Source organism: Triplophysa dalaica, chromosome 22 (assembly GCF_015846415.1).
Source record: "Triplophysa dalaica isolate WHDGS20190420 chromosome 22, ASM1584641v1, whole genome shotgun sequence".
Classification (NCBI taxonomy): domain Eukaryota; kingdom Metazoa; phylum Chordata; class Actinopteri; order Cypriniformes; family Nemacheilidae; genus Triplophysa; species Triplophysa dalaica.
This window is the reverse complement of record NC_079563.1, coordinates 10,905,649-10,931,953: the sequence shown is the minus strand read 5'-3', so window position 1 is coordinate 10,931,953 and position 26,305 is coordinate 10,905,649. Positions and strand designations below refer to the sequence as shown.

Sequence of the window (26,305 nt, the reverse complement as noted above, 5' to 3'; positions counted from 1 at the left end):
ATGCCACACATCTCATTTTTCGAGTTGTTTTATAATGAGGAATCAAACTGTCAAACTGTGCTGCCCAAATATACAGTATAACTTGTAGAGCTCAGTCCGTAGCATAATCCCTTGAAAACGTCTTGGTTACGTATGTAACCTCAGTTCCCTGATGGAGGGAACGAGACGTTGTGTCGAGAACGACAGATGGGGTTCGCCCTTGAGAACCAATCAACTCTGACTACTATAGAAAAGGCCAATGAAATTTGGCGAATGCAATTTGCATGCCGGGCTCCGCCCCCGGAAATCCGGTATAAAAGGAGGCCGGCGTGCAGCATTCACTTACCTTTGTTCTGAAGAGCCTGAGACCTCTCAAACTGCAGCAGAATACGATACGTGTTCGTGGCATAAGGGACACAACGTCTCGTTCCCTCCATCAGGGAACTGAGGTTACATACGTAACCAAGACGTTCCCTTTCTGTCGGTCTCTCGACGTTGTGTCGAGAACGACAGATGGGGTTGCCTATGGAAAACGCCACAACGCTGTATCGCGTCACAATCTCTAGCGAAGCGACGGTAACAAGCCTGGGCGTGTCATCTCGAAGCTTTCGTGAGACTGTAACCTTCCAGTGTGGTGGTCGGGGGGTTCCAGAGCTTTCTTGGAGAAAGATGGGTACAGCCCTGACCGGTAACTGTCACGGACGGGGCCTTAGCTCTCTATAGGCGAGAGGCCGTCCAGATCAGTTTACACCGGGTAAGCGCGACTCTTAATCAGAGAAGCGCTACAGAGGCCACCTCCTACCCGTGGGGAGGAATATGGTGGATATAGGTATGGTCTCGTCCTTGGAGGAGAACGCATGGAACGTGCGGACTGAGTAGTTAACCGCGAGGTGGAGGCCCACCTGGGGAAGCTCATGGGTTACCAGGAGTGGGAACCATTCTCATGAGGATACATCAGACGGAACAGCCCACGGAGGGGGTGTTACAGACGTCCGGTAGCACTAGGTCCGGTTAGAGCTATCTGTGATAGCTCACATGGTATCCCGGCCTAAGGGGGAAGGCTGCTCTGCCCAGCCAGCCCCCAGGGGGTGCTTGTTTGGTGATGGATGGAATGCCTATTCTTAACCAGTGTCTGGGTAAGAAGGGAGGCTGGTGAGGTACCAGTTTCTTAGCGATGTGTTCGGGTAAGAAGAAAAGGTAAATAGCACACTGACCCAACCTGTTAGAGGGTGGAAAGGTGCTTTCGCAGGCATACGCCCCCCCGGATGCCAGTCCTACATGTCGCCACGCAGGACGTGGGCTGACACCGGGTTTACGCGAAGGTTGTTAACCCTTGCGAAGGTGTTTGGGCATAGCCCAACCCGCAGCTCTACAGATGTCTGCTAGAGAGGCGCTTCTGCCAGTGTCCAGGAGGTGGCTAAACTCCGTGTGGAGTGAGCCCTCACTGCCAATGGGCATGGGAGATTCTGAGATCGGAATGCCGTCGTAACGGCGTCCACGACCCAGTGCGCCAGCCTCTGTTTGGAGACAGCCTTCCCCTTCTGCTGTCCTCCAACAGACACGGAGCTGGTCAGAGCTTCAGAGCTCTGCGTGCGGTCCAGTACGTACTGGACACAACACTAATCGGGTTGGGTCTTCCTCCCCTATGGGGAGCGCCTGCAAGTTCACCACTTGGCCCCGGAGGGAGTAGTGGGAACTTCTTGGGCACGCATCCGGGCCTGGGTCTCAAGATAACGTGAGAGTTTCCAGGGCCGAGTTTAAGGCAATCCAGGGACACGGAGGATGCTCGGTGGTCCCCTACCCTCTTGAAGGAAGTGAGCGCCGTCAGGAGGGCCGTCTTACTCTATGAGGAAGATCGGAACCTCCGAGGGGCTCTTTGGGGGGCCCTGAGGCTCCCCAGGACCACTTAGGGTCCCAAGAGGGTATGGAGCGAAGATGAGGCGGATTCCGCCCTCTCGCTGCTTAGGAACCTGGTGACCAGGTCGTGTTGCCCTAGAAACTTTCCACCGACTGAGTCGTGATGAGTGGCAATAGCGACTACATACACTTTCAATGTGGAAGGGAGATGTTAGTCTCCAGTCTCGTGAGGAGGGGAACACAATCCTGATCAAGCACCTCAGTGGGTCTTTCTCGTTGAGAAAGACACCAGGACGAGAAGAAGCACCGTCTAGAGGCGTGTAACCGCCTAGTAGATGGGGCCCTAGCCTGGGTGATGGTCTCAGCCGTATAGGGGGAGTAGCCATCTTAGGATCTTCTCGTCCCGTCTAGACACCAGACATGGGTGTTCCAGAGGTCTGATCTGGGATGCCAGAACGTGTCCTTCCCCTGAGAGAGCAGGTCCTCTGTCAGGGGAATGGTTCAGGGGGAGTCGCTGTCCAGAGCATCGGCTCTGAGGCCAAGTGCGGTTAGACCGGTGTGGTGTAACCAATAACACTTGGTGCTCCTGCTCCCTGACCTTGCACAGAGTCTGTACAAGAAGGCTCCTGGGGGGGGGGAAGGTGTGCTTCCGCCCATCCCGCGGCCAGCTGTGCGCAAGGATATCCGTGCCGAGGGCAGGGACTATCAAGCAGGCAAATGGTGGTGTTACGGGAGGTGAACAGGTTTTACCTGGGCCTACCCGAACAGCCTCCAAATGAGCTGGACTGCACGGGGGTGGAGTCGCCACTCTCCACGAGGCATAAACTGGCGAGAAAGCACGTCGGCTGTCTAGTTCAGTTTGCCCGGGGTGTGTGGCCTGCAGGGAACGAGTCACCTGTTGACTCCACCGGAGGAGGCGTCGAGCAAGTTGTGTTTAGCTGCTGTGTGCGAACGCCACCCTGACGATCTGTATTCGCTACAGCTATAGTGCGGTCCTCGGAACAGCACGTGCATGTCTCGCACGAGAGGCCGTAGCCTGCTCAGTGCAAGTAGCATAGCCCACAACTCTTGGCAATTGATATGCCAGCGCAGGCGGGGGTTCGTCCAACACCCCACCTGCGTGCCCGTTGCACACTACACCGCACCCCTGCAGGGAGACTTCAGTCGTCACCACGACCTGCCTCATAACCTGCTCAAAGGGACCTGAGTCCGTCGAAAAAGTCATAAAGACTAGGGGTTATGGTGCGTCGGCAGCAGGGCGGCATCACCATGCGCCTGCTGCCGGTGTGCCACGCTCTCCTCGGAACTCGACTCTGAAACCAGTGTTGGAGCGGTGTCATGTGCATCAACTCGAGGGGTATTAACCCGCGAGGACGCCATGTGTCCCAGGAGCCTCTGAATTGTTTCAGGGGGACCGCTGTCTGCCTAAAATGTTCATTTCAGACAGTTCAACACTGGTTGGGCACAACTGCGGACAGGTGTGCCGACATGGTGACAGAGCTGAGTTCCATACCGAGAAAGAGGATGCTCTGCACTGGGGAGAGCTTGCCCCTCTCTTGGTTGACCTGGAGTCCCAATCGACCTAGGTGCCGGAGCACCAGGTCCCTTTGTGTACATAACAGATCTCGCGAGTGTGCCAAGATAGGCCAGTCGCTGAGATAGTTTAGTACCCGCTCGCCTTCCTCCTCTCAGGGAGAAAGGGCGGTCAGGGACAGACCGAAAGGGAGGACTCTGTACTGATATGCCCGCCTCTCGCACGCGAACCGTGGGAACGGCCGGTGTCGAGGAGGATCGAGACATGAAAGTAAGCGTCCTTCAGGTCGATTGCCACGAACCAATCCTGACACCTCATAGATGTCAGGACGCGCCTCTGTGTGAGCACCCTGAATGGCAGCTTGTGAAGGTGCTCTGTTCAGGGTACGCAGCCTTTGGGGGCAACCCGCCGTCTTTCTTGGGAACGATGAAGTGCGGGTGGTGACCCACTGAACATCTTGGTTTTGAGGGACGAACTCGATGCCTGTTTTGCCAGAAGGGTGGTGACCTCTACCCGAAGTACGGAGGCGTCCCTGCCTCTGACAGAGGGAGAGATGATGCCCCGAAACTTGGGTGAGTCTCTGGCGAACTGGATCGAGTAACCAAGACGGACCGCCCTCATTAGCCAGCGAGACAGTGTGGGCAGCTCTCGAGCTCCCAGGGACTGTGACAGGGTGACCAAGGGGACGGTCTGCTTCATCATTCCCACGGGGGGTGGTTCGTCGGCTGGCGGAGCTAACCATGTCGCGGGGAGTCCCCGGAGGGAAGGTTTTTGCTCCGCCTGCTTACCTGCCTGGCGGGACAACGGCACGCACTGTCGGTTTGAGAGTGGTGACGGCTGTCGTATGTGTACGACCTCACGCCTCGCCAGGGTGTGAGGTCGGTTCGCCGAGCACAGTCCAGTGGAGTGTGCGATCGGCTGCAAGTAAACCCGGGGAGAACAGAAAACTCAGTGAGTAAGTGGGCGCCAAGCCCTAACAAGGGCCCGGCTTTGGTGACGAGGCAGGAGTCGTCCCGTACCGACCGATCAGAGCCGTGGCTGTGAAGGTTCGGGCCCGATGTTGTTCTCCCTGGGGTCTTCCCGTCAGTGTCCCTTCTCGCGAGGAGGTTGCTGACGGGGTGGAGGTTTCCCCCTCGACCTCTGCTTCCGGGGTGCCGCCTGTGGGGGCACAGGAACCGGAGCCGATGTCGAAAGGGTCCTGGGTTGCAGGGAAGCAGACGTCACGTGAGATCTCGGAGGCCTGTAGGCGGCCGAGTCGCGGCGTGAAAAAAAATGTGGTTAATTGCCACTGTCTGCTTCGCCGTCAAAAAACTGCTGAGCGCAGTCCTCGACGGTGTTACCAACAACCCACCCTGCGAGATGAGTGCATCAAGAAAGCGGACTTCCTTGCTGTCACTCTTCTGCACAAGGTATAGCCGGGGGTGTCTCTCCTGGACCACTACCGTGGACATCGTCCGACCCAGGGCCCGTGCCGCCACCTTAGTCGCCCGTAGAGCGCTGTCAGCGGTGGCACGGAGATCCTGCATTATACCCGGGTCGGCCTTACCCTCGTGGAGCCCTCTCAACGCCCTGGCCTGGCGGACCTGCAGGATGGCCAAGGCATAGAGAGAGGAGGCAGCCTGGCCCGCAACATCGCAAGCTTTCGACACCAGTGATGCCGAAGTCTTACGTGCTTTGGACGGTAGGAGTGGTCGATCCCCCCCCAGGTGGTAGCCGTCCGCGGCACAGGTGCACCGCAGGCGGACGTTCCACCCGGGGGATCTCAACGCAGTCCTTGGCTGCCTCACCATCGAGGGAAGTAAGGGAGCCGGAGCTGGTTTCACTGGAACGGTCCGTGAGTGGAGCGTTCCAAGTTTTACACAGCTCCTCATGCACCTCCGGGAAAAACATGGCACCCGGGGTGGGCGCGGTTTGCACCGCGCACCGACCTCGGGAACCACGCATCCCCGGGTTAGCACGGATGACATCACTTCTGCTTCCTCCTGAACTCGACCGCTGGGGGTGGAGTTTGGATTCGGCAGAGTCGGATGCCAGTCTCCCTCCGATGCTGCGAGCGACATCTCATCTACGTCACACATCGTTTCCGAGTGTGTGCGTGAGGATCCGGACGGTATGCCACCGCCGGTTGGGGAACGTTCAGAAGAGCGAATCGGGGTGCGATCGGCCCGTGAGCACTTGGCTGGCGGGTTTACGTTCGCAGAGTTCCCCGTATCACTAACGCTGCTAACGTGGGTGGTCATCGGGGCCGTAGCCACAGATGTCACAGCCCGGGTAGCAGACGAAATGGTGGCTGGTTCCCGTAGGAAGACAGCCACCCGTGACCGCAACTTCTGAATGACAATCTGCCCGCAGTGCAGGCAGATGTGTCAACGAACGCTGCTTCAGTGTGCTGGACGCCCAGACACCTAATGCAGCGATCGTGTCCATCCCCCTCCTCGATGAGGGTGCCGCACCCAAGAGAACAGCGGGACATGCCGCGCTGGAGAATGCTCAGTCAGTCCTGAAAAGGACTTTTAGAAAAAATCTCTAACACCTCCGGAACCGCCGAGACGCCCAGGGGAAGGTCGCTGCAGGAAGGGACGATCCGCTGTAACACGTCGTAGCACCAGCGTGTAGTTGTAGAGGATTGAATCCTGAGTTGTACTCATGAGCGATGGCTCTGAAGAACAAAAGGTAAGTGAATGCTGCACGCCGGCCTCCTTTTATACCGGATTTCCGGGGGCGGAGCCCGGCATGCAAATTGCATTCGCCAAATTTCATTGGCCTTTTCTATAGTAGTCAGAGTTGATTGGTTCTCAAGGGCGAACCCCATCTGTCGTTCTCGACACAACGTCGAGAGACCGACAGAAAGGGAACTACATTTAAAAATGTACTGCAGGTCTTAGAAAGAGTCTGCTTGTGAAGAATGGAGCAGTTGCGAATATTGGACCCGACTGTACATCTGTGGTATGAGGAAACATTGCTACTCATTTCAACTGTAAAGATGAAGATAACGCAGACGTTGTATGGGCACATTAACAGTTTAAGTATTTTTGAGTAAAAGAGAGGGTTAAAAACTATTAACTGGTGCTGTTTCATTTGACTACCAATGTAAGAGAGACCTACGTGACACATTACAAAATACAATATGACACGGCACCATTATAATACAAACATACTGTTCATTGTCCGGTAGAGGCACAATGTGTACTAACTATATGCAGCATTTTTGCACAGCCAAGCAAAAATTTGACATGACCTCTATGAGCTAAAATGAGATGAGCAATTCACAAATTTACACAAATATTGAAAAACTGTGTCTGACGCAGAAATCCCAGGAGTGCACACTTATATAAAATTCCTGTCCTTGATGTAGCAGCAGCTACAAATGGTTCATACATTTCCACTAAACGAGATGCAGGATGCCTTTCTATGGATGTCGAGCGTGCTCTAGTTTATCTGTCAGAATCCTTGTGTTCTCCGCTGGGACGAGATTTGACAGTGCCTCAAAACATTGTGACAAGCGAGTGAGATTGTTAGTCATGTTTTGACTACAAACAGAGTTCATTCCGGATACAGATAACAGAATGGCTGGAAATTCGTCCCAATTCATGCAGCTATCGGACTCGACCTCTAAACTGCAGACGTTGATTTATTTGTATTACAATACTGTAAGAGACTGTGCTGTTCAGGTGAAATTGGTCGATCAAACTATGCATGCTGAAAAAACTAAGCACCTTAATGCATTTATAATACATACATGTCTGAATAGAAAGTGAAACAGAATACTGCCAAACTAGAACACCTTTTCATTCATAAAATTACATGGGCTTGCATGTGTGTTTTATTCACTATTGTGACAAAAATATATTGATTTATATTATTATTTTATTGCATGATATTTGCTTTAAAATAAAATAAAAAATACTTTTTACAGTTAATGACTACTTGCGGAGGTCTACCGGATGTTAAATTTGGGCCGTATAACATTTGTTTATGTTGTTGCTGTTGAAAATAAATTGTATAGGTTTATATATTGAAATCCTAAATAATGCGTTATTCAATTTTCTATGTACATATTTGAATTTGTATGAAAACCAAGTGTGGCAATTGCATTTCAGAATTCACAAACTGATTGCAAGTGTGTGAGAGATAATTGAAGGTCTTGTAACAAAGGTGGATAAATATTTGCATTCGGTCTGCTGACTGAAAGGTTGCTTTTGACCTGTATTGATTGCCAAGAGAACCATCTGGCATACAGCAGCAGTATTTTCCCAGAATGCATGAAATGTTTAGTCTAGTCTGCAGAGCGAGAGACATATAAAAAGACAAAGGTCAAGAGGAACATTTATGAGAAAATAGAAATGAAGTTATACGATACAGAGAGCGCAAGAACATGACTGCTAGATCAAGCATTTGGGAATGAGCAGACAGGTGTGTTTAAGGGAATCACATGGTGTTAAAGGGGGTGAGAAAAATGATATAAATATATAGATAGTGAGAAAAGGAGGGGGAGGTGTTAAATGAGAAGAAGGAGGGTGAAAATGTGGATACTATGGGTGTATTTTATAGAAAAATTCTTAACATTTCCTAACATGGTATGAAGAAATTATGTGTGGGGAAGCTTTACTTTAAAGGAACAGTTCCCCCAATAATAAAAAATGATGTTGTCATTTTCAAACCCTCAAATTGTTTCAAATCTAAACACATTTCTTTGTTCTTTTGAACACAAAATAAGGTATTTTCAAGTGTAATTGTAATTTCTCAGCAGAACAAAGAAATGTATACAGATTTGAAACAACTTGAGGATGAGTAAACACTGACAGATTTTTCCTTTTTGGTTGAACTGTCAGGTATACAATACACCTCCTCCGCACACACACACACAATTCATCGAAAAGACCAAGGTCGGTTGCATAAACTGCAGAGACTAGTTTTACAAGTTAGTCATCCAATTTTTTTCTTCAAGACTGGTCATAACTTCTTTAAGTCAGTCACATAAAAAGGTAGATTGGCAAATTAAAATCTAAAATGTAAGACTTATTAGTCCTAACTAATTCATAGTCAGTGGGACCAGTTTTCAAAGGGGTGATTCGACCTTTCTGAAGTTCATAGTTTGTAACACGATTTGACTAAGACGGCCCAAATGTATACGTAGGTAAGGTGGGCGTACCTTCAGAACAGTTGCTTAGGAACCTGATGTTCCAAATATGGTAAGAGACGTTATATTTCAGTGCAGTATTCCACCAATTACTACGCACTAGTGAAGTGGCCAATCATAGCACACCTCGCTTTTTCAGAGCGATGAGCTTTGTAAAATATCAGCGGGTTTCAGAGAGGCGGAGCAAAGAGGAGATACAAACATGCACGGTATGTGGAAAATACAGCGTTTTTTTACCTTAAATCATGTATACACATTGTATTACATCTAAAGCAAACAATAATATTCGTTTTAGCCGCGTCAAATGACCCCTTTAAGACACGGTCTTAACTTCGTGGCTAAGTTTATGCAACTGGCCCTTGATTTAAAAGAAACCCATCAAACATTGTTACTTTTCTCACAAGCAATCCAAAAACACCAACAGTAGGACAGATGTCATAAATTATTGCAACTTTGAACAACTTTGAACATACGTAAATCTGATCCTCATCCAAAGCTATCGTAAGGATTCAAAAGGCATGTGGGTGAGTAAATGTTTTGGTAAACTACACCTGTACGTGCTTCTGTGTGAGTGTTTATTAAGCATGTGTGTGTCTCATGGGCTTTGACCTCCTCAAGGAGAGGTGCTTGTTTAGAGCTGAAAGGATATCAGACGCAATGGAAAGTTACCAGAAAGCTGGCCTCCTAGCATATTCTCTAATCCAATTTAAAAACATGTTACGAAAACAGACATTAAAAATGGTTTAACAAAAAAATACCAGAAATACCAAAATAACAATATTTTTTTAATATGGTAACGATATTTACCCACATAAAACAAATACATGACACAAAGATTCTAGAAGCATCTTACACCACACATTAAACTCTTAAGTTTTTACTGTTGTAATAAAAACTCCTGTAACGACAATATGGTGGTGAAATTTGATTTGTTGATATTGCATCTTCAGAAGACACATTCTTTGACCTTAGCATTATCTTTTGTTACACTGCGGATGTCAGGGAGAATACCAGACAATGGGATTACCAGTCACACAGTCATTATGAAAATAATTCTTAGAGAACTATAGGTCTTGTCCCGTTACCATGGCAACCCCATCTCACAGACTCTCCTTGCTGGAGAACTCCTTTTCTGTAAGGTGAGGGTACAGATAGTGATGAGCAGAGGCAACCTGCCATCCCTGCGCTTTAAACATCTTACCCGGATCATTACCATCGTTCACAGTGTTTCTTTTTTTTAGCATGACAGTTCATAGACGGTGGGGACAAATTAACCTATAAATAGGCAGGTAGGTGACATTTGCTGTTGTTGTTTTATTCCGTGGGAAATCAGAGATCAGGATTTGTTTGCTCCCAGGAAACAGTACCTGGGACAGAAGCAGGTAATTACTGCCAGTTTGGCCAGCTCTCCACACACACACTTTAGGTGTGGCGTGACACTAAAGTGTCCTCAGCTAGCATCGTCTACTGAAAATAGCTTCTAGTGTGACTGTGATTTAAATCCCCTCCCGCTCCATCACATCTCATTCTGGGGTTATTTATCTGTGAGGAATGGTTTTTCTCATCTGGAGGAGTCACCCAAATAGGTACAGCAGGGCTAGACCCTAATCTTCATAGATGATAGAAGTGAGTCAGGGAGAGATATACAGTAAGAAAACTATCCCATTAAAGTGAAACTACTGAGTTATCCGAAATCCTGTTCTCTAGTCTTTCTGGTTTTCGACTATTATGTATGAAGATTGTATGAAACTAAGACTTTTGAAATGAGATGATATTTAGAGGCCATCCACACGAAGACGCGTATAGCTGTATACGTAAAGATTTTGTATCGTATTGGTGTTTTGTCCATACGAATCCGGCGTTTTGGGAGCCTGAAGCCGTTACTTTTTAAACCGGATCCCAGAGTGGATAAATCTAAAAAACCCACTCTTGCGTTTTCGTGTGTACAGCCGATCCCAATTTTATTATAAAACGATGATGTCGTCACACCACCATGCAAAGTTTAAGCGCATGCTCGAAGTCTTTTTCTCCATTAATTGTGTATCTCTGAGGCAAAAATACAGCGCCAAATATGGATTTGACATGTACACTGTAAAAAAATCGATGTAAAATCACAGTATATAAGGATATATATTAAATAGTTTTCCCTGTTTTTGATGTAAATTTCGAACTTTGTCACTTTACCATTTTTTATAGTATTTTAAGAATAAACTGTAAAAAAGAAATCACAGAATTTTTCTGGTAGCTGGGGTGCTAGAAATAAACTGTTAAATATAAAAAATTCCCTGTAAAATTACAATTCCCCTGTTTTATCTTGTAGACTTAAGGCCTTTTTCAGTAATTTTATGTATTTTGACCGTATATAATTTTTTGCCTTTTACGTCCTGGCTTTGTGTGGATGTGGCCTTTTGACAACACAGACATTATGGGGCAGTTTCCATTGAGAGGGCTTCCCTTAAGCATTTTTAGGGAATGCTAAACATTTAGTAAGATTCTCTTATAACATTTATTTTATTTATGTCTCATCATAACAATATTTAGAGCATATTTGATAACAAATTTCATATTGTACTGTCTCTGACAAGCAAATGCACAATGCGTTAGCTTATCTGACCAAACTGTCCGCTAGAATCGGATCTTGCGTTGAATAATAGTCACCAATCCCTTTATCTGTGTTCGGTGCTTGATAAATGACTGTCTCCAGAGCAAAAGGCAGAATAAAGCAGCAGCCCAGCAGACCAGAGGCAATACTCTGAGACAAAGACGAAGTATGTAGAACTGAGGAGACAGATGCAGAGGTGACACGCAGCGCTCAAACTGTCGCAGTCAAACGTGTCGACGGACGAAAAATGACAGTGACAACTTACCTACAACAAACAGCCGTAAACAGCTCCGCTGAGCAAAGATTGGTGGTTTAATAATCTTTTTTCCAGTGTGATCGAGAAATATGGTCTTATGCTTCCCCCAAAATAAGCATTTTTATCCAAATATATAGTGAACTTTTCACCCTCTTGGCATTGTAGTCTACTGCAAAAGAGGATATTATTCCTAAAGTCTCTTTATTCTCTTTATTCCTAAAAGAAAATAATACCCGGATGGAACCGCATGGGGTTAATGATGACAAATGACAAATTTTAATGATGTCAAAAGCAAATATGACATAATTTTCACGGGTGCATTATTTTATAAGGATGGAAGAAGCAGAGGAAGGAGGAAGATCCACAAAGAGGATAAAAAATCAAAGAAAGCCACTTAGCAGTAAGTCAGGTCTGTTCATCATACAGCCCTCAGAGAAAGAGAACAAACACGGTTTGGGGCAGGAGATTGAATTAGAGGCGCGAGAGGAAGGTATCGAGATCTCTCAATGTTCTCTAACCAAATTACTCTGCCCCAAAAAAAGCATTTGTCCACAGGAACCGGTGTGTGGGATGGGCAGGCTTATCCTCGCCTGGTTAGAGAAAGCTGTTGGACCAACAATAGCAGATTGGTTCCAAATCCTGCCCTGCCGAGTCAAGTCCTACTGTGCCTACCTACAATGCAATGCTCTCCGAATTACATATACACACACACACACAAACTAGCACAGACTATCAACCCCACACTATGGAATAACTTATCAACCATATCAAACATATCAACCTTCTAATTACTAAAATAAAGGTGTGTAAACATTGAGATGGGATACTGTACACACCTTGCAGTGTTCTTTTGCAAACATTACTGTAATAAAAAAGGTCACGGTTGACCGGTCTCATTGCAGTTCGGGACATAGTCATGAAATTTAAATCTATTGATTTGTGTTCACGGACACAAATTCCACCTTTCTTCATGTCTGTCAGCAAAACCTTTTTCGTATCATCCAAACTGTTGTTATTCCTACACCGTTCACCTGATTTGGATGTAAATACCCTCAAATTAAAGCTGATAATCTGCAGTTAAAGCACATCTTGTTTGTTTCATTTGAAATCCATTGTGGTGGTGTATAGAGCCAAAAATGTTAGAATTGTGTTGATGTCCAAATATTTATGGACCTGACTGTATATACACCCTCGTTCAGTATTTTGAATGTTATGCTGAGTGACAGGAAAAAAGTAAGGGTAAGTGTCGGTGATACGAAAAAGGTTTTGCTGACGGACATGAAAAAAGGTGGAATTCGTATCCGAAAGTCGAATCATAATAAAACATACGGATGAGATTGTATGAATTCACACGAATGAGACACCTTGTAAAATAGATACGAATTCCCATCAGATTGCGTTATACATAATGTACGTAGGATACTGCGTATTAAAATACATTAGATTAAAAATTGTCCCATTCATGAATTCATGAATTATGTCACAAATTCCTGTGTGACTGTGTTGACAAAGAACATTTAAAAGGGTCTTTATAGCCCATTTTCGTCTGGCACTTTATGCAAGCAACACAAAGCACACTTAAATACTTAAAAATATATATATTTTAAAGCATATATTTCACCAGCGACAAATGCTAAAAAAAATGTTCTACATGTTCTGTCGTTTTTTTATCTGGCTCCATACTGATTAATCACGTGACTATTACGCCTCAAGTGACTTCAAGCTTGCTATTACATAGCCCTTGGTGTAAAATCTTGTTTCCATTTTAAAACAAACAAACAAAAAAACTTAAAATCATTACTCGCAGAAAGCTCTCTACAATCATATATGTATAGGTTAAATGAGGTCATAACCAAAGGTTTGATAATGTTACATATCACATGTGACATTTTCTCATGCTGGGCTGGCAGTCTGTGTACATATGGCTGCAAGTCAGGATCTGAATGTTGGAGAACTAGTCATATGTCAGAAACAGCACTGACATAACTGCTTTTAACAATCCAGATACAACATTAAAGAACAATGTTCATTATTACACATATTACATTTTTTAGCTGATGCTGATCAAGATTGTTCTAATAACAAAGATCTAAAGAGGAATAGAAGCTTTGGTCATCTACAGTATGACATTGTTTACCCGAATCGCTGAATCAACAATAATAGATCTGTGTTTTTAGACTCTTGCCACCCGAAATCTGGAAATCTCCCTGAAGAAAAGTCCGATTTAAACTAGTAGATGTGAGAACCTGATAGCTAGAGGTAGATGATCCAAGCAGAAGGCAAGCTGTTCATTGGCTTTGAATTCTTAAGGTGCTCAAGCACCTAGATTTAGAAACTTGTTTTTCCAGCAGAGCCAGATGTGATTCTGTTCACGGCAGGTTTGAGTCTCATTATATCAGTGTTTCCTGTGAATGTTCATCGGGGTATGAAGACACAGAGAGGGGTCAGAGATGCAGAGATTCATAGGAGAACAGTTAATGCAGTTTCAGCACCTGCAGTGCGGCTGGAAGGACTCATTGATCTGAGAAGAAAGCTACGGGCTACGTTTCACCAAAGCACAAATGGTAGCGGCCTGATTCTCTCAGGGGAACAGGTGACCGTATCGCTATTGTTTCCTACCAAAATGGGAAACAAAGTGCTACGTCAAGACAAAATGCGCTTAAGAATGAGACTCACAATATCCTGGTGATTCCTTTTGAACCCATGCTGACTATTTTTACAAGTTTATTTTATTACATGTGGGATTTGGGGTTTAATCGGTCTGGAACACAAGAATGGATACATTTTCAATGCATCAGTTAATGGTTACTAACTATAGGATGTCCAACTGGAAATAAAAAGCACTAAAGCCCCAATAAAAGACCAAAGGGCCTAAAGTTCCTGTGTTTTTGAATATATTGACATAAATGCAATATAATATACATAACTATGCCTTCAGATGTGATTATATTTTTAAGCGTTATTACCTTTGAATGAACTATGTCTATCTACGTACATCGCGGGTCCCATTACATGGAATTCCCCATGCTGCTTCCACAGTATCCCGTAATGGACAAACTGCTCTACAGAGAACGTTTTGTAGATATGTTATCTCCTTCGGCAAAGAAGTGAAAACGTGACGACATCTTTGTCCTGTGAGACCCGCAGTAGTGGTTCGAAAGGGAGGGGTAAGATGTGGAGTCAGCCATTGGTTGCAATTCGCGACCTCACCGCTAGATGCTGCTAGATGTCATACACTGTGACAGGACTTTTAAATATAAGCCTATAGTTCAATTCATTTGAAGTTATGGAAAATATGTATTTGAATACTAATCCTTTTTCCTTTCAACAAATTGAAAGTCAATAATAAACTTTCAAACTAATAGTTAATTATTCTTTAAAAATATGAACATTTATGGATAAACTGTTGGGTTTTAGTTGCAAATGATATGAACGCATTTGTTGGCACCTCATACCATCTCTGACAACACAAATAATAAAGGTAAGACTTGACAGATTGAAGGATCAGAAAAGGTCCTCAACCGAACTTCGTCTGATTCACACGTTACTCATTCGATTCTCCACAACTAACTCCAAAACCGAGAAGCACAACGCATCCCACAATTCTCATAAGCCTCTTGTGCTGCTCAGATTTGGGAAACAGTCATATTAAAGTGGCAGTGAAAAAAGAAAACAATCCCTGCCGCTGTCTCTAACAAGATTTCCCACTTCGGCTTCTAAATGAATCCCTCCTGCCGAGAGCTACGAGCGGATCTGCCTACTGCGCCCCTGCCACCAAATCCATCCTAATTATGTCACTTGTAAATCCATTTGTCAGATGCATAATCCCCCATCCATTTATCAGAAGGTCAGGTTGGTGGGGGGAAATAGACGGAGTTATTACTTGGCGAGTCTGAAATAAGATTTCGGTGGGATAAACAGATCCCACGGACTGAGAAAGAGATGTGAATAATGAGGAGATATGCAGAACGATTACATGTCTCTGTTCACCCCCGCGCCCTCCGCAGCAACACATGTCTGATGGAATCCACTTACATACCTCAGTCATTTCATGCTAAACCAGATGCTGATTGATAGGTTGTTTGAAAAGTACTGTAAAGGTCTTAAATGACAAGTGTTTCGACAGTAACGTTGAAGTTAAAGGAAAGAGATTTTAATAAAGTTCAGTAGGAGAATATAAACCTGTAAGTTACCATTCTTAAGGCGACATAGAATCACTTAACACTCCTCCTTCTGACACTTGATGAAGTACAGTATATTGCCTCTCGTCCACTACAGGAACAAATGGACATCAAATGCAAATGTGAAAAAAGTCAGCAAAACAATTATGCTCATTAACGTTCCCATGACATCAAAATTGAATACTTTTGGCTTTTATTAGAAATATTTTAACCTTAAGAATATCTACAAGCTAGTGTGCTTCAAATATACAAACAAAAATCACATTTGAAATGCATTCAAAACTTAATTATTAAACAATTTACTTAACTTAAAACTTAACTTAACAAAATTCTGCTTCTCGTCAGATTTCAGACTGTGAGGTAAACTAAATGCTAGGCTATAAGCTGTTTTAAAAAGGGAGGGGCAACTCAATGTGTCATTTTCCAACGTTCTATGTCAGTAGAAACTACATCAACATACTTAAAGCTACACATTTCAATGCAATGTCTTTTCGATGTCTTTAAACGTTTTACTAAAGGGGCTCTAACACTCAGTGTTTCTGCCAATTCCATATTAATCTTGAGTACCTATAGAGTAGTTGCATACTTAAGAGTATTTAGTTTGATCACATTTATAAAAGATAGATACAGCTGTATGATTACTTCCTAAATCATAAGGCACTTCCGGGGGGGAGGCTGAACTAAAGCACATTGTCAACAAAACAGAGATATCGGTTTCATGTCCGGCATCTTTTAGCGCTGGGACGGCTCCATATATCTGTTTCAAACGATCTCCAAATCCAGCATTATATCCACCTTTTATATAACATTCACAACACAAAAATCGTTCTGCTCCTATTTCATGATGAATGAGGCCCAATTCATCACCCAAATGCAGTGAACAAACAAACATCTGAACTCTTTCCTCAATATTTAGATTTTTTTGCACTCTCAGATTCGTGAGTTGTTTAACAGCCAGATATTGTCCAATTCTAACAACTCATACATCCATTGAAATCATATTTATTCAGCTTTCAGATTATGTAAACATCTCAATTTCAAAAATTGACCCATAATACTGGTTTTGTTTTCCAGGGTCACAATATGCTCTCTCTCTCTCCTGGATACCAGGGAAAGTGACGTCTGTGCATGCTCCTTCTCCTGCTCTCCATGCTACCGCATGGGCATGCCGCATGCCTTTCCGGGAGAATTGTCCAATAGGGGACTAAGAAAAATTATTACAAAATAGTTTTATATGTTCGAAAAAAAGGAGATTACGTATTTACGAAACAAGCTCTGTAGAATAGTTTGTCCGTTTAGGGCTATCGTAAAAACAACATGCAGAATTCCATTTAAGGGGATCTACGGTGTATGTAGACAGAGAGAGCTCATTCTAAGGTAACTAAAACACAACGTTTCATTATGTGAGGTCTTTCTTTTTATAATTTGTTAAGTATATTATATTGCATTTCTGTCAAATGCAGACTATATTACCATATCAAGTCAGTGCTTCAATATAAACATTTGTAATCTAATTCTAGTGTGTCTAAATCTGTGTTCTTATAGCTGTAAACTCTTACAGCATGTGAATAGGCTCATGAAAAGCTCTTGAGAATACGAGACCGCAGCTACACATTATGTCACAGTACACAATGGATCGAATTGAAGGTCACATGATGGGAACAGTACCCACTTAAAAGCAATGCGGTCTTACATTTCTAGTATTTCCTTAGAACATCCTATATCTCTGAAACATATCTAATTTTCTTTTCCTACACACCACAAAAGCCTTAAAACACAAAGAATTACAGTGTAATCCACTTCAAAACAGAGGGGATAGCAATTGCACATTTCATGTACCGCACACACATTTTACATTTACAAAGCAGGAAAACGCTTCAAAAATGTCCTGCAATAAATCATTTTAATTATTGAAAAGACAGAAAGACAACACAACTATTTATAACAGTATGCAAACGCCTCAAAAGTCAACTAATGCACAGCATGTTGATGTTTCTGCACTCAGGCAATTACCAACAGAATGCCTGCAGGCGCGCGCTAAACACACACACGCGCGCGCACTTAAACGTCATTCACACATCACAGACACGCAGCAGCTTATCATGCCAGCGTTCCGTGCCTAATTGCATCGTGGACAGTCTACACATACACACTTGCTTGGTGTGATTGACATTTGACAGAGGAAGACACGCACACACACAAACACACTTGCTTCTCCAGCCAGAAACAAAAACATTGACCCTCAGCCCTACAATTACTGCCCCCTTCACACCTCACAGTGAGAAAATGACACTTTCTGTGAGACGCACAACACCTCTCGCTCTCTCTCGAGCACAAACATCACATCATGCCCAAAGCACATTTACAAAAAACTGTGCATGCGTTTTCCATCCCTCTTTTTTCTTTATTAATAATGTCATATTGGCTCAGCATGCAACAATGATTGTGAGAGGATAAAGCTTTCCTGTAGCTCAGTGGTAAGAGGAAGGTTGTGGGTTCGATCCCAGGGGATTGCAAATACCTATGTAAAATGTGTAGGATAAAGCATGATTTTGTAAGTCGCTTTGGATAGAAGAAAAAAAAGAAAAAAAGGGGGGGTCAAACCCAATTAAAAACTGCATGGTCAAGAAACTGAAAGATAATTTTACATGACGCGCCAATATTCCCCAATGTGCTAAAGAAATATTATTAAAACGTTTAACTATACTAAAATGAATCAATAATTTACAGAGAGAAGTTCAACGCTAACCCGTGGTGCCACAATGGATCTCGTGTTTGAAACATTATATGAGTAAATTCCGAGTAATTTGCGCGTAAAACAGACCTTCCTGAAAACTTTTCTCCGGATTCACAAATACTTCACTGACAATACGTCAGATTTCGTGGTAAAACGTGAGTATGTTAATGAATTCCAATCCTTCGTAAATAAGGCGCATGCACGCTCATTCACAATTAGCATAATCCCGGCCTATGAACTAATGCTACGCAAATTGTATCGAATGGTGGAATCCTCTGGACTTCATTCTCTGGTTTGTTATATTGCATAAATCCACAATATACTAATAGGCTATCTAATAACCAAACTAATCAATCAAACTGTGTCCACCTAAGCGTTTTGCAGGCTAAAATAATAACACCTGGTGCTCTTCTTAAAACGACCAGCTGGTGGCGCCTGAGAACGCTTTGGAGGCACTTCGCGTTATTCTGGAGATGCGTTGGTTGCTGTGATTTAGAATATCCGTCACAGTTAGCCTACTTGGTACTAGCATCTTATTTCGAAGAATATTACTTAATATGAAAATGCAGTAACCATTTATTTACTTCTGGACTGTGGTGTATGATGGTTGGTCAATGCAGTGTTTGTCCCGCCTCTTCTCCAATATGATTGGACGGCTGAGTAAAAAATGACAGTGACGAGCAGCTCTTCGTTTTACCCAAAGTTAAAAACAAGAAAATGATTAACGACAGGGCAAAATAACGCGTGAAATATTATTATGATACACAGTGCATCAAAACGCAGTGTCATTAGTTCGTCTAAAAGAATACAGAACATTATGTGCGGGTTTACGCACTATGAACACGTGGTACGGAGCACGTGTTTTGAAAATACGAACATTACGTCAAATCGTTCTGCTCCTGTTTCTTGATGAATGAGGCCCAATGTGTGCCTCTTGTATTAGTAAAAAAAATCTGTCATCGTCTCACCCTCGAGTTGTTCCAAATCGGTATACATTTCTTTGTTCTGATAAACACAAAGAAAGATATTTGGAAGAATGCTTGTAACCAAACACTTCTTGGACCCCATTGACTGCCATAGTAGGAGAAATTGCTAAATACATTTCTTTGTTGTGTTGAACACAAAAGAAGATGTTTTGAAGAAAGAAAATTGTAGGAGATCATTTTTTTCTACAATGGTAGTCGATGGTTGGCAAGAACTGTTTGGTTTCAAGCATTCTTCCAAATATCTTTCTCCGTGTTTATCAGAACAAAGAAATGTATACAGATTTGGAACAACTCCGGAGTGAGTAGACGATGACAGATTTTTTTGATTATTACAAGAGTTTACAAGCACACATTGGGCCTCATTCATCATGAAAGAGGTGCAGAACGATTTTATGTAAATCGTTCGTTAAGTCGTTTTGACGTAAATGAAGACAGAATTTTTAAGTTGGCTCACCATTGGTTCTTATGTATTATACACAATAAATGTTCTGTCTGAATGAATTAATTGTAAAATGCCCTTCCGTTATTTACAAAGCTTTCGTGGGGTGATCAAAATGGTGCATGACACTTGTGTTGACAGATGTGTTGGAGCCCAGAGATAATCTAAATCAATTGAAACCAAATTTAGCCTCAGTTGTTCCTCCTGTTGTTAGAATCCCCCCCTCCTATAAAAAGCTGCAACAGTAATTACTCCTGCAATCTCCTCACAGGACGGGGCTGCCCCGCACAGGATTTTCATGAAAAATGGAACAAAGAAAGATTCGAACCCTTCCCCCAACACCCCCTCTCTACCTCCACTTTTCTGTCTCTCTCGTTCTCCGCCAGCACCTCAATTGATTCGCCCAGGAAGGCAGATGCATTTTATGACTGCAGCGAGACTCATTCAGTCACAGGTTAAGCGAGGGCAGCTCTTTGTCTAGACACAGCTTATAGAGAATTCAGTATGTACAGTATACACGCACACAGAAGTAACATGCGGTTTTAGACATCCCTCCATCACGGGGGACTACATCTGCAGAACCCCGCCACATGGCTGTATCTTTGTCCTGATGCTGGATCCTCTGTTCTAGCACACACACACACATTGTCAGTCGGGGTCCACTGATCACACACTGCATTGCAACACAGAATCAAAGACCACCGTGCATCTACACGAAGAAAAAGTCTGTAATGTAAAATCAAATCCAGATCTCTATCCATCCATCCATCTCTCTCTCTCTATTTAAAAAATCATGCTTTTTATTGTGTTTTATTGTATTAGTTAGTTGTTTTTTTTGTTATCATGCTTTAAATCAAAACAAACCAACTGCAGTTTGATTGATTTTAATTGGAATGCAAAATGACCAAACTCTTGATATATATACACCCTTTATAAAAACACTATATATACTTATATAAATATATATAATGTATATGCAATGTATAGAATACGTAAATACTGTAAACGCACATCCTTTTCACATAATAAGATTTTACTAAAACAAAGCTTAATCTGTGCAATGTTAATATTATTCTTGTTTAATATCTTAACATCTTAAATTCTCTTATTTGAGATTCTTCCAGACAATAAACAAAGGTCCGTGACTGACCTGGAAGGCTGTGATGACACTTATCCCTCGCTCTGCACAGGTGGAATGTAAAACAGGCTGAAAGGGTTAAAATATTCTGCAGAGCGTCTGGGGAGTCACGGGGGAAAGCAGGGGGGTGTCAGCAAATCTCAGCCATTAACTGCACAGATTTATTGAGATTCTTCCATTGTGATAATGCAGCATGTCTGGCCCTACATATATTCAGCAACAAAACCATCTTATTTCAGGACAACAGTTCATTTGTCATGAAACAAACAACAAGTATACTCATTATTTCTCAAAATAAACAAAAAATCATATTCTTGTATAGTCTTCTAGTCATTCTTTGTTTGTCTATAAAAGATGCAACAGAGCTTTATGCTATGTTTCCATGATTTAGTCTCTTTCTCTTTTCCCATCATGCATTAGTATTGTAAACAGAAAGGCATGGCTGAGTACACACAATGCCTCGTGCAGAACAGCGCGGAGGAGATGAGTGACAGCGTACTGCATCAAGACCCCGCCCCACACACACACACCTACACTTCTCATCTTCAACGAAACATACACCAGTTTCAAAAAATGCAAAATGATTCTACCAATGATACACTATGAAGGAATGTGGCTGCCTGCAGTGAAACATGTCGTACGCTCCTCAAAATTTTGCCTCCGTTCACGTTTAACCTTTGAACTTGCACCTTAACCTTTCATTCTCCATCATCACACCTAACAGCCCAGCACCGCTGAGCTGTCAACCAATCACAATCTCCCATAAATCATCACTCCACATTATCCTATATCCTCAAAATCATGTTTTCTACACCCACATGGGATTCTCTCTTTTATAAACCATGAGGTTAATATCAGCTGGAAATGGAAGGAAGGGAGGATCAGATGAATGCAGTAACCATGGTCAGTGAGTTCTTCATTAAAGTTTCTCCCAGCTCTGACCTCCGCGGCTGTCTGCCCTGAGACGGTGGGCCATAACCGTTACAGTGACGTGATTCATTAGAATGGAGAAAAGCTGCTTCCTATCCAGACAAAGGAGACTGTAATTAAAATGAAGGAAATGAGAAACCTGTGAAAACAAAGGAGTGAGTAGAAAAGGATGAGAAAAGAGAAAGAGAGAGGTCATTCAAGAATATAACAATTAGTTAATGAGCAAATGAAAACGTGAGGAAGGACTGTTTGGAGGCATCTTTATGCACCTTGTGCAATGACAATTCTTGGCAAGCATGGCTAGAAGCATCAAGAGGATGATAAAAAAAGATGAAAAAAACACATACTATATGGGTCGGAAATAACATAAGGGTGAGTAAATGATGACAGAATTGTCATATTTTTGATGAACTATCCCTTTAGGACCATCAGCGATGATGTGATTGTATAAAGAGAGAGAGACAACGGAGGAAGAGAGCGATGCTTAAAAATACTTCAGGGCTTTAGAGAGTACGAAACCAAAAGGATGAACGAGGGGCAACTTGCTCCTCGGGGGGTAAAAATTGCACCATAACCCTGAATTGACCTACTGTTTTTATATAAAAAACTTAATTTTTCAGCGCCAACTTAATTCACCACGCTGCACTAAAATATGTCAAAGTACAAGTGTGAGACAGGGAAAGAAGAGCAGTGGCAAATTTCTTCTGGGTGGTGCACAGGATATGAGGTATGTGGATGTAAACTGAGTCAAGACTGTGCAGACACAACACGCAACTGAGCTATCAAGGTCAATTTGAAGGACAGAGGAGGTTGAGCCGTGCCTTTCCCTTACCGAAGCGCTCCTGGGAAAACATCGGAAGCTTTCAGTCGACACTTATCAACTAGTCTCGGTTTTCTCTCAAAGAGGCAACCGCTAATAACCGCGGTGAGAAATGACAGGCTTTACCCCGTCTAGACCGCAACGGTACATCAATTCAATGGCATGAAAAGGCTCAGACAAGCGAATCACTCTTGACTTATAGATAATACACAAAACACCTGTGTAAACACAAACATTCAAAAGCATTAGCTAGATATGTACAAGCACATTACCAAACAACTCAGAAACAAAAACTGTACAATCATCACTGAGAAAAATACAAACCATCCTATAGCTGTTTTAATCTTGATAAATGTAGCTTTTTAATACAGCCTTTCACGCAATTCATAATATCCACGTGTATGAAAAAGCAAGACCTTTAAGGTGAGTTTTAATTGAGTCTAAAGCTTGACTATAAATTGCACCATTTCTGCCCACTCAGTTCTGACAGTTTTAGCTCTAGAAATTACCAAGCGTCTCTACATACCCATCCTTGCCAGCCGTCCATTAGACGAAAGGCCATGATGCCCAAGCTCTTCAAATCGCATGCTTTACAGTTTTTTTATTTTATCTCGGGTCGTGTAATGCGAAAGAGAGCGTGATGTCTGGGAACCGGTTCTGGTGGAGTCATTTTTCAATCTTTCCCCAAACGCAGAGCACTAAAAAAAGTACAACGAGAAGGTTTTCCTCAAGGCGGTGCAATGTATCAAATGCATGATGGAAGTTTAATTGCATCCTTGTTTACTAACCACATTGAGTCTTACATAAAATAAAAACAAAACCATTACGATCTACATAAAACTAAAATAAAAAAATCCTCTAGAGATGGGATGTTGAAAATGGGGGAAAATATTTTCTTCTGCATGACTAGTTTCCACTAGATGATCTACTTTTGTACGCAATTAAAACTATTTACTGTATTAAAAAAGGTCTGATTTAACAAAGAAAAACACACACACGGTTTATTATTTCTGGTTTATCATCTCCGTGAGGACAGTCCATAGGCGTAATTATTTTTATACTGTACAAACTGTTTATTTTATCCCTAAAGATCATAGAAAACATTGATTTTTTTTAAATATTGTTCTATATGTTTTATAAGCTTTTTTGCCCATGGGGACCTCAATTTTGGTCCCCATGGTGACACGAGTCCCCATGTGTTAGTGTGCATTCAGGTTTATGTTCCCACTGGGATATAAAAACAAGGCCACACACACACATCATGCTTACAGTTCATTTTCCATTTCCTCTCAGTCTCAAGGACACGTATCATTTCATGCACCGACAACAAGAAATCAATCCCAGGTAAAAGAGCAAAGTACAGGAATCGCACAACACAGCAATATTTGATCCCAGGATTCCTGACTCACTTTGCGTGACAAAGGCGAAGCGGAATCGCACAAGCAGTGCTAAATAAATTAAAAGCAGGGAAGGAACAAAAATGGACATGCGAGAGGGAGAGTAGACGGATCCAGTTGAAAGATCAGAGGCCACACGGGTGTCTCAAGGGGGAACAGGGGATGAGAGCTGTCACAAGAAGATAGGACAGAAACAGGGTATTTTACAAGACCTCACTGCAGGAGTGGAGGGCTTCAGAACAGGTAAAGTGTGAAAAATGTTCTCCACAGGCAAGAAGCTCTTCATCTCTGTGATAGCATCCTGGGGACAGGTTACAGAAGCAGTCATGTGTTGGGTAGGATTTCAATTGTAGTTGACAATTCAGACCTTGGTTCGAGGTCACAGACAGGTCAAGCTTGGAAGACCAGTTTAGGGTTGAGAAGCCTAAATTTGAATTCCTTTTCATCAGAGTGTAAATCCTTTCCATCCTATTGATTCACAACTGGATCACAATACTGTTCAAGTGCAAAGCCTTTTAAGCCTTATTGGCAAATTGCATCTATTAAAAACGCACCCTTGGATTTCTTTTTCCTGAGTTCTGATTGTAACAATAAAAAACAGAAACCCTTGAGAAATAATAACATTATCTGCATTCCTCTAGCTGAGACAGCAGAGGAAAACGCTAGCAATAACAAGATCATGAGTTTGAGTCCCAGGGAATGCAATGGATGAACTGATAAAATGTAAACACTAAACGCAATGTAATTTGCTTCGAATTAAAGCATCTGCCAGACACACAAATGTAACACGTAACCTTGACATGTTCAATTCCTCTCATTTCTGTCACGATGGTCTTGCGCAAGCAAAAGAAAATGGCATAAAATATACTTTAATTAAAAGTCAACTGAAAAGATTTCTTAAAGCAAAAAAATGGTTTACTCCTGTAGGAGCGGTTGCTTGGGATGCGTCTATCGTCAAGTTCATTTCCTGGCTAAATTAGGCAGTTCCAAGCAGTGCCTGAGGCTGTGCCTTTATTCTGGTGTGTCCCATAGACGCAGCAGCTCTCAAAGAGAAGATTTACACAGCTTAAGCGAAATGTTTACATCTTTATCTCATAAGCCGAGAGAAAGTGTGTGTGAATAAATGATATGTTTGAATTCAGTGTTCACGGTTTATGTGTGAACTGTTTTTTTGCAAAATCATTTACTCCGTTTTTAGTTTTTATTATTATGTTTTCATGTTTTTATAGTGTTTTATTGTGTTAGCTAGCTGTGTTTTTTCGTTTTAATTAAAAATCTGATTTTGTAAACAAACTCTTAATTTCCTAATATATTTTTATAAACACTCACGAATAAATACATTTATTTATCTAGATTTACAGATAAAGACATCAACAAGGTCGAGGTAAGCTATGTTCTTTGCTATCTATCAGTCTATCATCATGCAAATGTTACCAGTTGACACCTAACCTTATTTTATTAACAGCAATTGTCGTATGTCAAGTGAACATAAAGCAGCAGGATGGTATGATGTGGAAAATTAAAGCAGAAGGAAATATTAAACAAAAAACAATTATCTAAACCACATTCGTAACTATTGAAGTAGTTCTTATCTCCTAACTGATAAAATGTTTTTTGAAAATCCTACTCATCAAAGGTTTACCATGGTTTAAATATTACACTTGATTTACTTGCAGGTAACTTAGCCTAGCGAATATAAATTTACCTTGGCCTTACTATAGTAATCACAGTTTTATTAACCAATTTATTCTTTGTTAAAACTTTGATTATAGAAATGTTAATTAATCTGCCAAAAACATAGTTATACAATTTTTACTATAATGTAAACCATACACCAAAAGATTTATGCGCTCGTAATAAAATCTCTTAAAAAGTTCAATACAAATTATAGGCTACACATATATTCCAATAGGTGTTGTCTCCTTTAAGACTGTCAATCAAGAAAAACGATCTTATATCATCAACAAAATCCTCTTGAAAAACAAAAAGCGAGATAAAACGAATTCATGTCAAATTATTGAAGCATGAACAACAACACATTTCAGAAAAGGTCATTTAAACCACCATAACTAATCCGGTTCATGATCACTTACCTTTCAGAAGTCTCTTTCCTTGCTAAACCTGCTCCCTTCCACATCCGACCGACAGACTGAAGGATCGGCGCTCGAGCACGCTGTTTTGAGTGCAGCATCTCTCTCCTGCCCACCTTTCTCTCATCCGGGATGCTGTGGTACTCTCACATTCAGTATTTAAACACCGCTGCCCCCTGCAGGCCACAACGATGAACTGCAATAAAACACCACTGCGTA

At 42.6% G+C, this 26,305-nt stretch overlaps 1 protein-coding gene across 2 annotated transcripts in view; it reads right to left on the bottom strand.

Moving 5' to 3' along the window:
• Positions 1–26,198, bottom strand: part of mtus2a (microtubule associated tumor suppressor candidate 2a) — a 65,889-nt gene extending 39,691 nt beyond the window's left edge. For both annotated transcript variants that reach the window (XM_056737198.1, XM_056737199.1), the window contains exon 1: positions 26,090–26,198. The gene's annotated coding sequence lies outside the window, so the exon portion shown is untranslated. The remainder of the gene's footprint in view (positions 1–26,089) is intronic.
• Between the last annotated feature and the right edge of the window lie 107 nt (positions 26,199–26,305).